The sequence below is a fragment of the Echinops telfairi genome, unplaced genomic scaffold (assembly GCF_000313985.2).
Source record: "Echinops telfairi isolate 266 unplaced genomic scaffold, ASM31398v2 ScPeMD7_42;HRSCAF=159, whole genome shotgun sequence".
NCBI classification, from domain to species: Eukaryota; Metazoa; Chordata; class Mammalia; order Afrosoricida; family Tenrecidae; genus Echinops; species Echinops telfairi.
This window is the reverse complement of record NW_022103940.1, coordinates 3,727,927-3,739,917: the sequence shown is the minus strand read 5'-3', so window position 1 is coordinate 3,739,917 and position 11,991 is coordinate 3,727,927. Positions and strand designations below refer to the sequence as shown.

The following is an 11,991-nucleotide window of genomic DNA, read 5'->3' as shown; positions in this document are numbered from 1 at the left end:
CATAGTGGAAATGAGTGGGTTCTTTGCACCCCTACTTAACAGGAGTACTTGATCTAATTATAGGCAGATCTAGCTGTGCTCTTAAGGGTGTATTAGTAATTCCAAGAATGATAGATTCTGACTATCCTGAAAAAATGAAAGTTTAATTATCCAGTCATTCCTGCTAACAGCCATATTGCTCAAATTTAACTGATACCCTAGTTACCTGGCAGCCAAAAGGACAAAGGATTTGAATCTTCTGGTGAACAAGGGTTCTGATTTTCTGCTGTGTCAGCTTCTCACCATTCACTGAGAGTTTCCATCAAGAGTCACTGTTTTATAGATATTGTAAACACTGAGGCAGAAAAAACATAATCCAGATTGTGTCTGGATTGTGGCCTCATGGTTGGCCCAAACAAACGGCAATGGAATATTTAGAAGATATTGGAGGGCAGCAAAACCCTGAAATTAGTACTTATGTATTTGTCTGTCATGGACCTGATGGCCATGTGGCTCATGTTAAACCCTTTATACTTCCATTACCTTTCTGAAGGTGGGAGCCAAGACCCCTTCCAAAATGGGGTCAGATTTACAGACTTATCCTTTATCCTAAGGGCCACTGCTCCCCACATTCCTCCATTAACTTAAATGACTAATAAGCTTGCTTGGGTAGAGCAGTGGTCCATCAAAAAAGAATATTAGTACACTTGATAAACTTAGGTGTTGAGCAACAACCAGTTGGACATATAGAGCCATCTACCAGCCCATAGAATAACCCTATAGTTACCATTCAGAAAAAGCCTGGTAAATGGAGACTTTTACAAGACCTATGAGCAAAAATGCAGTCATGCAAGCAAACCATGAGACCTTTACAGCCTGGTATACCCATCCATGCCAACTGTATCCCTCAAGATTGGTCTTTAGTCATCATTGACTTAAAATATTAATTAATTAATTTTTACCATTCCGTTGCATTCAGAAGATTTTAAAAGTTTTCCTTTACAATACCCACAATTAATAATCAACAACCCATAGCTAGATATCAATGGGAGTTTTTACCTCAAAACACAGAAATTAGTCCTACCATGTCCCAGTATATGGTGCATCAGGTTTTGGAAGCTTTAAGACAGAAATACCCCAAATGGTAGATATATCAATATATGCAGTATGTATTTTTCTCTTCACCTACCAAGCTAGAACTTCATTCTTTGCTTAAAGATGCTTATTGTCAGACAAGGCCTCATGGACTTATTATTTCTCCCCAAAAGTTTCCATTAAAACCACCATGAAAATATTTAGGATTCTCAGTAGGTTCTAAATCTATTAAATGACAAAAATTTCAACTTTATATCCCTAAACAGTCATCCCTTAATGAAGTACCAATATTGTTAGGAGATATTAATTAGATATCACCATGTTTGTGGTTATCTACTGGAAAACTCTGTAATTTATTTCACCTTTTGCAAGGATTTACTGATATTTCCAGCACTGGATATCTTACTCCTTTACTATTACAAGAACTAAAATTAGGTGAGACTGCTTTAAGAAAAAAAAACAAATCTGTAGCCTGTACCCATTTACATCTCTCTATCCTTTTCTGACTATTTAATACTTTATACCGTCCTACAGTCCTTATTGCCAAATTTCACAAAGAACTATGTTGTTTTGAATGGATTTTCTTAGGACACCATTATAAAAAATCCACTGACCCCATTTATCAACTTCTTGCTGATTGCACATATTAGGGATGTTGGTGGTATATCTGGCTAACAGGCCCGGGTCCTCACATAACTACTATATTAGAGATACATTCACAGCTCATGGAAAAGGAGCTTGTTTGTCAAGTAGCAATTGTTGATTTTTATGGGGAAGTAAAATTACATTATCCACCTTCAACCCAATCAAGTTTAAATAATCTCACGTATTTTTACCTGTTGTTATTGTAAAAATAGAACTTATTCCTTCTGCTTGCATGGTGTTTACTGACCATTCAGCTAAAACAGGAAAAGCATCAATTGCCTAGTTTGATCAAACTTGGCATACCAGTAATTCTAAATGCCACAAAACAACACAACATGCAGAATGAGCTGCTTTATTAATGGCATTTTGACTCTGGCCTCATGAACCTTTGAACATTATTAGATTCCAGTTATGTTGCTAAAGCTGTACCTTTACTTGTAAACGCATTCATTCAAAATAGCCCAGACAAAATTCATGCAGAATTACTTTCACAAATTCAAGATTATATTCTATGTAATCTTTTTTTCATCATGCATATATGTTCTCATTCTAATCTACCAAGACTTTTAACCCAAAGTAATGTGATTGATGATCAAGCTGTCACTATTTTTCTGTTGATTTTCCTGTTGCTATAACTAATGCCTTTCAGATGGCTGTTATTAGCCATCGGTTACACTGCAATAATATCAAAAGCTTAGTAAAAGTTTTCCATATCCCACTTCACCAAGCTAGGAATGTACTAAGGTCCTGTGAGGTGTGCCAGCTTTCCACATTGGCTAAACCTCCTTATGCTTCTGGCACTGTCAACCCTAGAGTAGGTCAGGCTAATAATGTTCGGCAAATGGATGTTACTCAATAACCTTCCTTTGAGACAATTAAGTAGGTATATGTTTCTGTAGCTACATTTTCTGTATATGTGCATGCCACGTATCATTCCAAAATCAATGATAACAACAATGTCCAATATTGGTGACAATGTATTTTAAATATGGGAGTACCTCAGAGCATTAAAGCAGATAATGGTCCAGAATTAAAACAATTAAACACTAACCTTTTATAAGACTGGAACATGCAGCATGTATTTGGCACCCCTTATAATTCTACAGATCAAGCAATATAGAAAAGCAGCATTGCATGCTAAAAACTTATTTCAATAAATTTAAAATGGGGGAAAGGGGATTGTATTACTGGGAACATTAGTACACCTTCTTTAGTGATATCTAAGGCATTATTTACTTTAATTTTCAAAAATCTAGACAATGCAGAGATGTCAGTATACAACAAGCGTCATGGCCCATCCTCTTTGAACCTGTCCAATAGATGTTATTTAGGCTAGAAAGTGGTAGTAAATGGACAGAGCCTCATACAGTTTAGGAATGGAAGAGAGGTTCTCCTTGTATCATTACAGGTAATGGACCTGTATGGGTTCCTCAAAAGTGGATCAAGCCATACCATAAGGATGCAGATCTGGGAAGACTGCATGTGGTGTTTGTCTTCACCCATATCATTGGCCCCTGACATCGACAGAGACTTCGCTGGCAATCATTTTGGGGCAGCTCCAGCAACTGGATCAACCAGCTGAAGCGATGTCATCTCTATCAGTAGCTGGGTCTCCAGAGAATACTTTCCTGGCCTGTTTAGGGATTGTATCTTTACTGTCTAAACAGGTATTGTGTTCCCTGTGGTTTTGTATGTTACTTTCTAAAGCCTATTGCTCTCCAAACAATATGCATTGGACACAGATCATTAATCCTCCCATATTTTCTGTACTAAGTTGGTGGCATGCGGATCCCCTTTTTGTTTCTAATTATTGAGCTTAAATATGTGGAGTATGGATCTCACCACACAGAGTATATGAAGAAGGAAGATGATAGCTAGCTTAACAAAACAAGATCTTAATCCTTCTCTCATAAATTCTCCATCTTGCTTGGCCTTGTCCAATGATTCAGTGCATCCCTTTAATTGAGCAGTATTATCTACATTATCAATAAAAGAAGGGTCAGAATTCAGCCAACTTCGCATTTACAAGCACTCTTTCTGTAGCAGTGGAACACACATCTAACTTTGTTGGTGTTACAGTCTTGCCCATTTGCAGACCCAAACAGGATTGGAAATACAAACATTATTCAGTGCAATGAAACCCCAGCAGGGGCCATTATTCAATGCAACTTTCTTTGATTGGGGACCTTAAGGCCATTTATTGAGTAATAATCACACTGTGAACTTCAGTGAAACTGCAACATCACCCATCACATGAGTGAATGTGGTCTTCCAAGACCTGGATTGCAGTCTGTACGATGAAGGACATGATAATACCATTCATACTCAACTTTAGTGACTTGGACTCCCTTTATCTAGTAGGATCTTTTCACAGACAATATAGCAGTGTATCCCAGAATTATGCTTTAAATCTCGTGGATAATAGCAATAATTCTGCTGTAGGTTGCCCCATTCATCCTTATGTACTGTTGTGGGGAGGTAATATGCCTGTTATCACCAAGTCTGATGCGTATAATTTTAACATCTCCACTCCCTTTCTTGTACAGTGATTTTTAAACTCTTAACAATGTCTCTGACTTTGTTTCGGTGTTCAAAAGAAGCTTGGTTGTCGGTGTCTTTAAAATGAACTTGGGATGGAGAGCATAGTCCTGCTTTCTTGTTAAATGCTCTTACAAAGGTTCGACCCAAAAGGTTTAGTGCTAATTTATTGGCATTTATTAGTTCCTCAGTGGTCATTATAAACAACACTGCTGTTGCTACTGTATTATTAATAGATAGTATGCATACTGTGAAGTTGTAGAAGTATTTACTAATATTACTCAAGAATTGCAAGATCATGTAAATATAGAGAAAGGAATTATGGCGTTACCAGCTTTAGGACTTCAGTCCAGTAGTTAAGAGATTAGCAGTCAGGCCTGCAAAATAGGATGCCTTTGAAATGCAATTGGCAATTTCCCTGACACTGTGTCACAGCTCTTCCTTATACTCCTACCCAGACCCCCTGGGATGTGGTAAAACTTCACCTTCCTCGAGTCGTTGACACCTCACTTAATAATCACATTCAGTCATTAGAAGAAGACATCAACAGTTACAAACCATACACACACACTTATTACAGGATGCCTACCAGCAGTCAAAAACTATGTACCGTCTCTAAACCCTAAAAATTGATTTTCAAAGCTCAGCCTCATATCTTGGACCATCACTGCCTTTTGCATATACCTTATGTGTATTTTCTTTTTTTTTTCTTTTTTTTTTCAGGCAGTGAGTGAGTGAGAGAGCGAGGCAGCGAGAGAGTGAGGCAGTGAGAGAGTGAGGCAGTGAGGGAGTGAGTTAGTGAGAGAGTGAGTGAGTCAGTGAGTGAATGAGCGTGTATTTTCTTAACACTGAATAAATATATGTGTAAAATTTTAGAGAAACAAGTATCTTTATTGCTCTATTTATTAATGAAAAGATGTAGCTGAATGGCTACCAAAATTTATGCAAAGATTGTAATGGAGGTACTCTTGTCTAAAGTTAAAATAGGGTCAGAGGACGCTGAAAACAGTGCCCTGTGTATGTGAGAACCAAAAAGTTCCGAGGTGTAGGTGATGAGTACAGGAGGGGTCTGCCCTTGAATTTTATAGTACGATGCTCTTTTTAAATTATGCATCACTTGTTTTCTACTCCCTTTTCTTGCATTGATGTAAACATTCTCTGGGAAGGATCGACTGATTCCATGTAAAAAATGTATGAGTCTGTCAACTACTGCTGACAATAAACTGTAGGTCTACTTCAAGCATTCTTCCTCATTATTTTGAGTCTTCATTATCGTGGATCCATATTGTATTGTGGACCAGACCCTGTACCATCTTCATGTCCAGGGAGCATTCTGGCTGTACTTCTTATAAGACAGGTTTATTTGTTCTGGCCCAAACCAAACTCATATGACAGAGCAGAACTATTCCTTGTGGGTGTCTGAGACTGTAAATTGTTAGGGGAGAAGAAACCTTATCTTTCTTTCACTTAATAGCTAGCGGTTTAAGACCAACCAATGACCCACTTTCAATAGTCTTTGTTGTAGTTTGGTGCCACTGAGTCAGTTCCGACGCATAGTGACCCTATGCACAACAAAAGGAAGCACTGCATGGTCCTACCCTTCCTTGCAATTGTTCCCTATGCCTGAGCCCTTTCTTGCAGCCACAGGGTGATCCAGCTCCTTGAGGGCCTTCCTCTTTTTAGGTGCCCCTCCACTTTCCCAAGCATGATATCCTTCTCCAGGGATTGGTCTCTCCTGACAATATGTCCAATGGAAAATGAAGTCTTTCCATTATTGCCTCTAAGAAGCACTCTGGCCTTACTTCTTCCAAAACAGTTTGGTTTGTCTTTTAGCAGTCCATGGTACTGTCAATATTTTTCTATAACACCGTAATTCAAGAATCTTTAGGATACCATGATTTAAATGCACCAATTCTCCTCTAATCTTCCAGTTTTGCATGCATATAAGGTGATTGAAAATGTCATGACTTGAGCCAGGAGCGCCTTATACCTCAAAGGGACAGCTTTGCTCTTTAACACTTTAAAGAGATCTTTTGAATTACATTTTATTAAAGCAATACGTCCTTTAAATTATTGGCTGCTGCTTCTATGAGCTATGATTATGGATTCAAGTAACATTAAATCCTTAACAACTTCAAATGTTTTTCATCTTTAATAACATTGTTCATTGGCCCAGTTGTTCAGATATTTTTTTCTTACTGTTGTGGCTTAATCGATACTGGAGGCTTTTTTAAAAGTCAGTAATTGCTTCAAATCAAATTTGATTTCATCAATAAAAGTTTTGTCATCTGCATATCAGAGTTTATTAATGAGCCTCCTCCAGTATTGATGCCATTATTCTCCTGATAGTCCAGCTTCTTGGATTATTTGCTTAGCAGAACGTTTGAATAAGTCTGGAGAAAGGATACAACCCCAGCATGCAACTTCTGGCAGCTGTCTTTGAACTTCTGCAAAATTAAAATTATTTTAAAATTGTCTTCAGCAAAATGTTATTTGCATATTATATTAAATATATTGTTTAATAAATTGTGCATTATTTTGGGTCATTTTTCTTCGGAATGGGCACAAATGTGGATATCATCTAGTTGGTTGGCCAAGCAGCTGTCTTAAAAAAATCATGGTATAGACTAGTTAGGGCCTCTAGTGCTACATCTAGCTTGTTGAAATATTTCCATTGTTATATAATATATTATTTTATTGCCATTGCCTTTAATTCAGCTTGGACTTCTTTCATTGTTTTAAAAAAATATATTCTACACCTTAAAATGGTTCACTCTGAACCAATTATTTTTGGTACAATGACTCTTTGCATTCCTCCCATCTTCACTTTATACTTCCTGCATTGTTCTGCATTTTGGCTGTAGAATCATTCAATACTGCAACTCCATGTTGAATTCCTTTCTTTTTTTTTTAGTTTGAGAAGTGCTGAGCATGTTCTTACCTTTTGACTTTGCAACTCTAGGTCTTTGCACATTTTATTAGAATAAATTACTTTGTCTGCTCTAGTGGCCCTTAGAAAATTTCTGCATTTTACTTCATAATTTCTCTAGTTGCTTTGAATTCTTTATTTTCAAGAGCAAACTTTGGAGTGTAATCTGATATCTATCTTGATTTTTCTTTCTTTCTTGTTTTTTCAACAACCCTTTTCTTTCTTCAATTATGATACTCTTGATGTCATCCCACAACTCTTCTGCTCTTAGATATACAGTATTCAGTGTATCATATCTGTTCTTCATATGGTCTCTAAAGTCACGTAGGATATACTCAAGATCATATTTTGGGTTTTGTGGAGTTGTTTTACATTTCCTTAGGTTCAGTTTGAAATGTTACATGACTAATTGATAGTCTGTTCCACAGGCTGCTGCTAGCCTTGTTTTGGCTAATGATATCGAGCTTCTCCATTGCCTCTCGCAACAGATGTGGATTTGATTACCATGTATGCTGTTTATCAAGGTCCACATGCCCAGTAACTATTTATTTTGTAGGAAAAGAATGTATTTGCAATGATAAGGCATTGGTTGTGAAAAATTCTATCATGCATGCTCTCCAGCTTTGTTTCTATAATCAAATCCATGTTTTCTAATTACAGCACCTTAGTCTTTATTTTGAATTTCACATCTCAATCAACAGAAATTCACAAAAATTCTAGGGAAAAGGTGGGGTTTTCTTGGAATGTCCTGGGATATACTAATAAAATGAGCATGCAGGTCTATACAATGGTTCTTTTTGGCAAGGGATTCTGATTTCAGTGGGCATGACTTACTATGGGATGTTTCTCTTGATTGCTCTCATACTTGATTGGCAGGCTGAATTCATCTTGTCTACACCATTACACATGTCTAAGCTTGGATTTTCTGTAAAACAATTTTAGAGGAATTTGAGCACTCAATTTGCCTGTCCCCACCCCCCACCCCCCGCCAAGATATAGGTTTTAGAACTCCTGTGTGGTTTGCAGATACCCTGAGGCTTGGTTTTCAGCTCAGATTATTTAGCAAGGTGCTCCTGTGAAAACCTTCCCTGTATCAAGTGGTTGGTACATAAATTTGAATAATAATTACATTAATTGATCTTTTTAGGTGTATGGATATTATCCTATGACAGTCAACATTGTCAAGATAGATCTTTAGGGGCTATGTTGAAGAAAAAAAAAGATAGATCTTTAAATATTCTCCTTTAAATGACGAATGCAATGCCATTACTTTTCAATTTGTAATTCAAGGCATAGTAAGCCATAGGATTGTTCATTTCAGCATGGTAACAGCTAGTCCACTAGCTGTTTGACAGATGCAAATTGCAAGAGTGAGATACCGTCTCACACCTATACAAATGTTGATGATAAACAAAAGAAAGGACAAACAAGCATAATAATAAATTCTCATGAATTTATGCATAATTTGGAACTCTTATTCAATGCTGGTAGAATTGTAAAATGGTACAATCACTCAAACATAAAGGATCTGTTTCTTCCTCACAAAGCCAGCAATATCAACATTTTAGGCTGTAGTAATTCCAGTTGTTTTAGGCTCCGTTCTCTAAGAAGCAAAATCAGCGATGCATACATATTGCATATGTCAAGATAAATTGATATCAAGAACATGACTCACACAGTTTAGAAGCAGGCAAGTACAGGCTGGTTCCAAGACGGTGGGTCAGATGTTAGAACAGAGGCTTCACTTAACTCACTTAGCTGTGAGATCAGACAAATCCAAGATCTACACAAAAATCGCATACTGATAGCTGCACAGGCAAATTAATCCTAAGTCAACAGGTCAAGTTTTTGGCTGCCAAAATGTGTGAATTTAAGGATAGCACAAAAGCTGGTAGGCCACTGATGACTCCTAGGATCAGCAGGCCATATGGCAAGCCATTAGCTCAAATCCAAAGAACCAGAGGCCAAGGAACCAGATGCAGGGTCCAGATCCAGCACAAAGCAAACACGTTTCCAACAGTGCCCTCTGGTATTGAAAGCTGACAATTAATTGCATCAGGGATGTGACCTGAGGAAAGGTGTTGCATTCTTCCATATCCATTATGGAGACTTACAATTGGTTGGCTGTAATTACTTTATGCTAGGTCAGGTCATGAGGTATTACTAATAGTTAGCTGTCAAAAATCTGAGAATTGTGGCTTAGCAAATTTAATACAAAACTAATTTTGACACCACTCTTAGGTATATACAGAGATATATAAGATAAATGATATGAATAGACATGCACATCTATGTTCATTATAAGGAAGCCTGGTGTTGTGCTTGGTTATGCATTGAGCTTCTAAACACAGGTTTACTAGTTCAAATCCATCACCCACTCCTAGGGAGAAAGATGAGGCTTTCCACTCTTGAAAATATTTTCAGCCTCAGAAGCCCAAGGGGGCAGTCCTGCTCGGTCCTATAGAGTATCTATGAGTCGGAATTGACTTGATGGCAGTGTGATTTTTATTGTAGTATTATTCATATGAAAAACATGGAAACAAAACTATCAAGAGATGAAGGCATAAACAAATTGTAGTACCTAGATATAATGGACTACTACAAAATTATAAAGTCTAGTTAAGAGGTCACCAAACACCTTACAACATGGATAAATCTTGAGGGATTAATTCTTAGTGAAAGAAGTCAATTATAAAGGGAAATGATTAAATATTAAACAGTCACATTTTTATAAAAAGTACACACAGAAAAAGCAAAGTTCTTTGAAGAGTACCTGGGATGGGAATGAGGATCATGTTATAGATAGTAGAAAATTGTTATTCTTGGTGATTGGAAAAATGGTACCTAACATTGGTAAAGACTGCACAATTTGACATAGGTAAATGAAGACTCTGAGATGTATGCAAGCTCAGATAACAAAAAATCATATCATTGTGAATGAGGGGGAATGCGGAGTGGAGACCCAAAGCCCATCTTACAGAAGGTTTGTGGGGGAGGAGATGAGCCAATCAGCGTGCAGTATAGCACCGATGAAACATACAATTTTCCTCTAGTTCTTTAATGCTGCCTCCCCACCACTATCATGATCCCAATTCTACCTTATAAGTCCAGGTAGACCAGAGGATGGACACTGGCACAGAACAGAGCTGGAAACACAGAGAATCCAGGACAGATAAACCCCTCAGAACCAATAATGAGAGTAGGGATACCAGGAAGCTAAGGGGAAGGTCCCCTGGGGGACGGACAACAGAAAAGTGGGTGAAAGGAGACATTCTACAGTGTAAGACATGAAAAAAAATGTGTAAGTTATCAAGGGTTCTTGAGGGAAGGAGGGTGGGGGCGGGAGGGGGGCTCAAGTAGAAAGAAAATGTTTTGAGAATGATGATGCAACAAATGCACAAATGTGCTTGACACCATGGATGTACATATGGATTGTGATAAAAGTTATATGAGCCCCCAATAAAATGATTTTTTAAAAAGATGTATGCAAGAAAAGGTTACAATTTTGGTAAATGTAATACATTCAATTTTGCCACACCAGTAATAAGAATTTTTTTAAAAAGATGTGTGTGGTTACACAGATATTTATGTATGCATACACGTGGACAGGAATATGTCCTCAGAAACCATTATTTTGATTGAGACTTTTGTTTTGAAGTCCCACCTTAACAAGACTTACCAAGGATGCTTTCTTGATAATTATTTCTTGATATAAAGCTCTTTCTTACACGCTGGATTTGTTTCTCTAGTCAGCACAGCCTAACACAATCTTATAGGGTCAGAATCAACTCAAGAGCCCCCTCCCCCCAAACAAACAAAAAATACAGTAGGCCACTGGTCTTTACTCCCACCAACCACATGTTGTCTGAAGAAATGGAAGCAAAGTTTATTAGGCATCTTGTTGACTGAAGAGTAGCTGAACAGTTATGAACTGGAGCCACTGGGGAAGCAGCCACTTGTCATCCCAATGCTGGGGTGTATGGAGGAGGCCAGTAATGGCCCTGGTATTGATGGATCTTTACCCTAGATGCTTCCAGCAGCTGAGGATGAGGAGGATGAGTTGTACCAACAATCACTGGAGATTATCACTTGGTACCTCTGGGAGCAGGCCACTGGGCCAAGGAAGCAAAATCCATGGGTAGGACTGGGGTCGCCAGCAGGAAGGAGTTAGAGACCCTCAGGTAGGTCTAGGATGGCATGCAGGGCAACCACGAGATGGCCTTCCAAAGCATGCCAGGTAAACTGGACGTCAAAAACTAAGCTGATGTCAAATCGTTTCCTTAAGTGATGGCCCATATTTTTGTTGACAGAATAACAAACTGGCAGAGAATCATGACTCTCATAACTTTTGATGTCTTTGTGACCAAACATTTGAGAAGCATAAATCAAGCAAGTTGCATCGAACCATTAACCGAAAGTATTAGAGATGTTCACATTCAGACAAAATGGGACTCAGTCAAATTAAGAGGCTGGCACAGGGTTGTGGGGTTCTTTCATGTAGAGTAGCTAGAAGGTGTTGTCAGAAATATGCTGGTGACTTTTGCAGGTGTTCCTGGAGTAAGAGGTGGTTTGGCATATCTAATTAGATAGACATATAAGTGCAACAATTGACTTTTAAACAACTCCAGCTACCCAAACCATATACATCTACTGCGAAATAAAATGTATTTATGAAGTCGGACATCAAACTGCCTGGGCTTTAAGCTCCAAGAGTCCTTACAACATAGCCAGAATAGCAAGCGGCAAGAGGGTTGTATCACAGGAATAAATTCATGGGAAAAACTGACCTTCTTCCTTCAAAGTTA

General features: G+C 38.0%; 1 pseudogene; it reads left to right on the top strand.

Annotated features, from left to right (window-relative positions):
- The first annotated feature begins 11,044 nt into the window (after positions 1–11,044).
- Positions 11,045–11,776, top strand: LOC101646629 (annotated as a pseudogene).
- Positions 11,777–11,991: the final 215 nt, after the last annotated feature.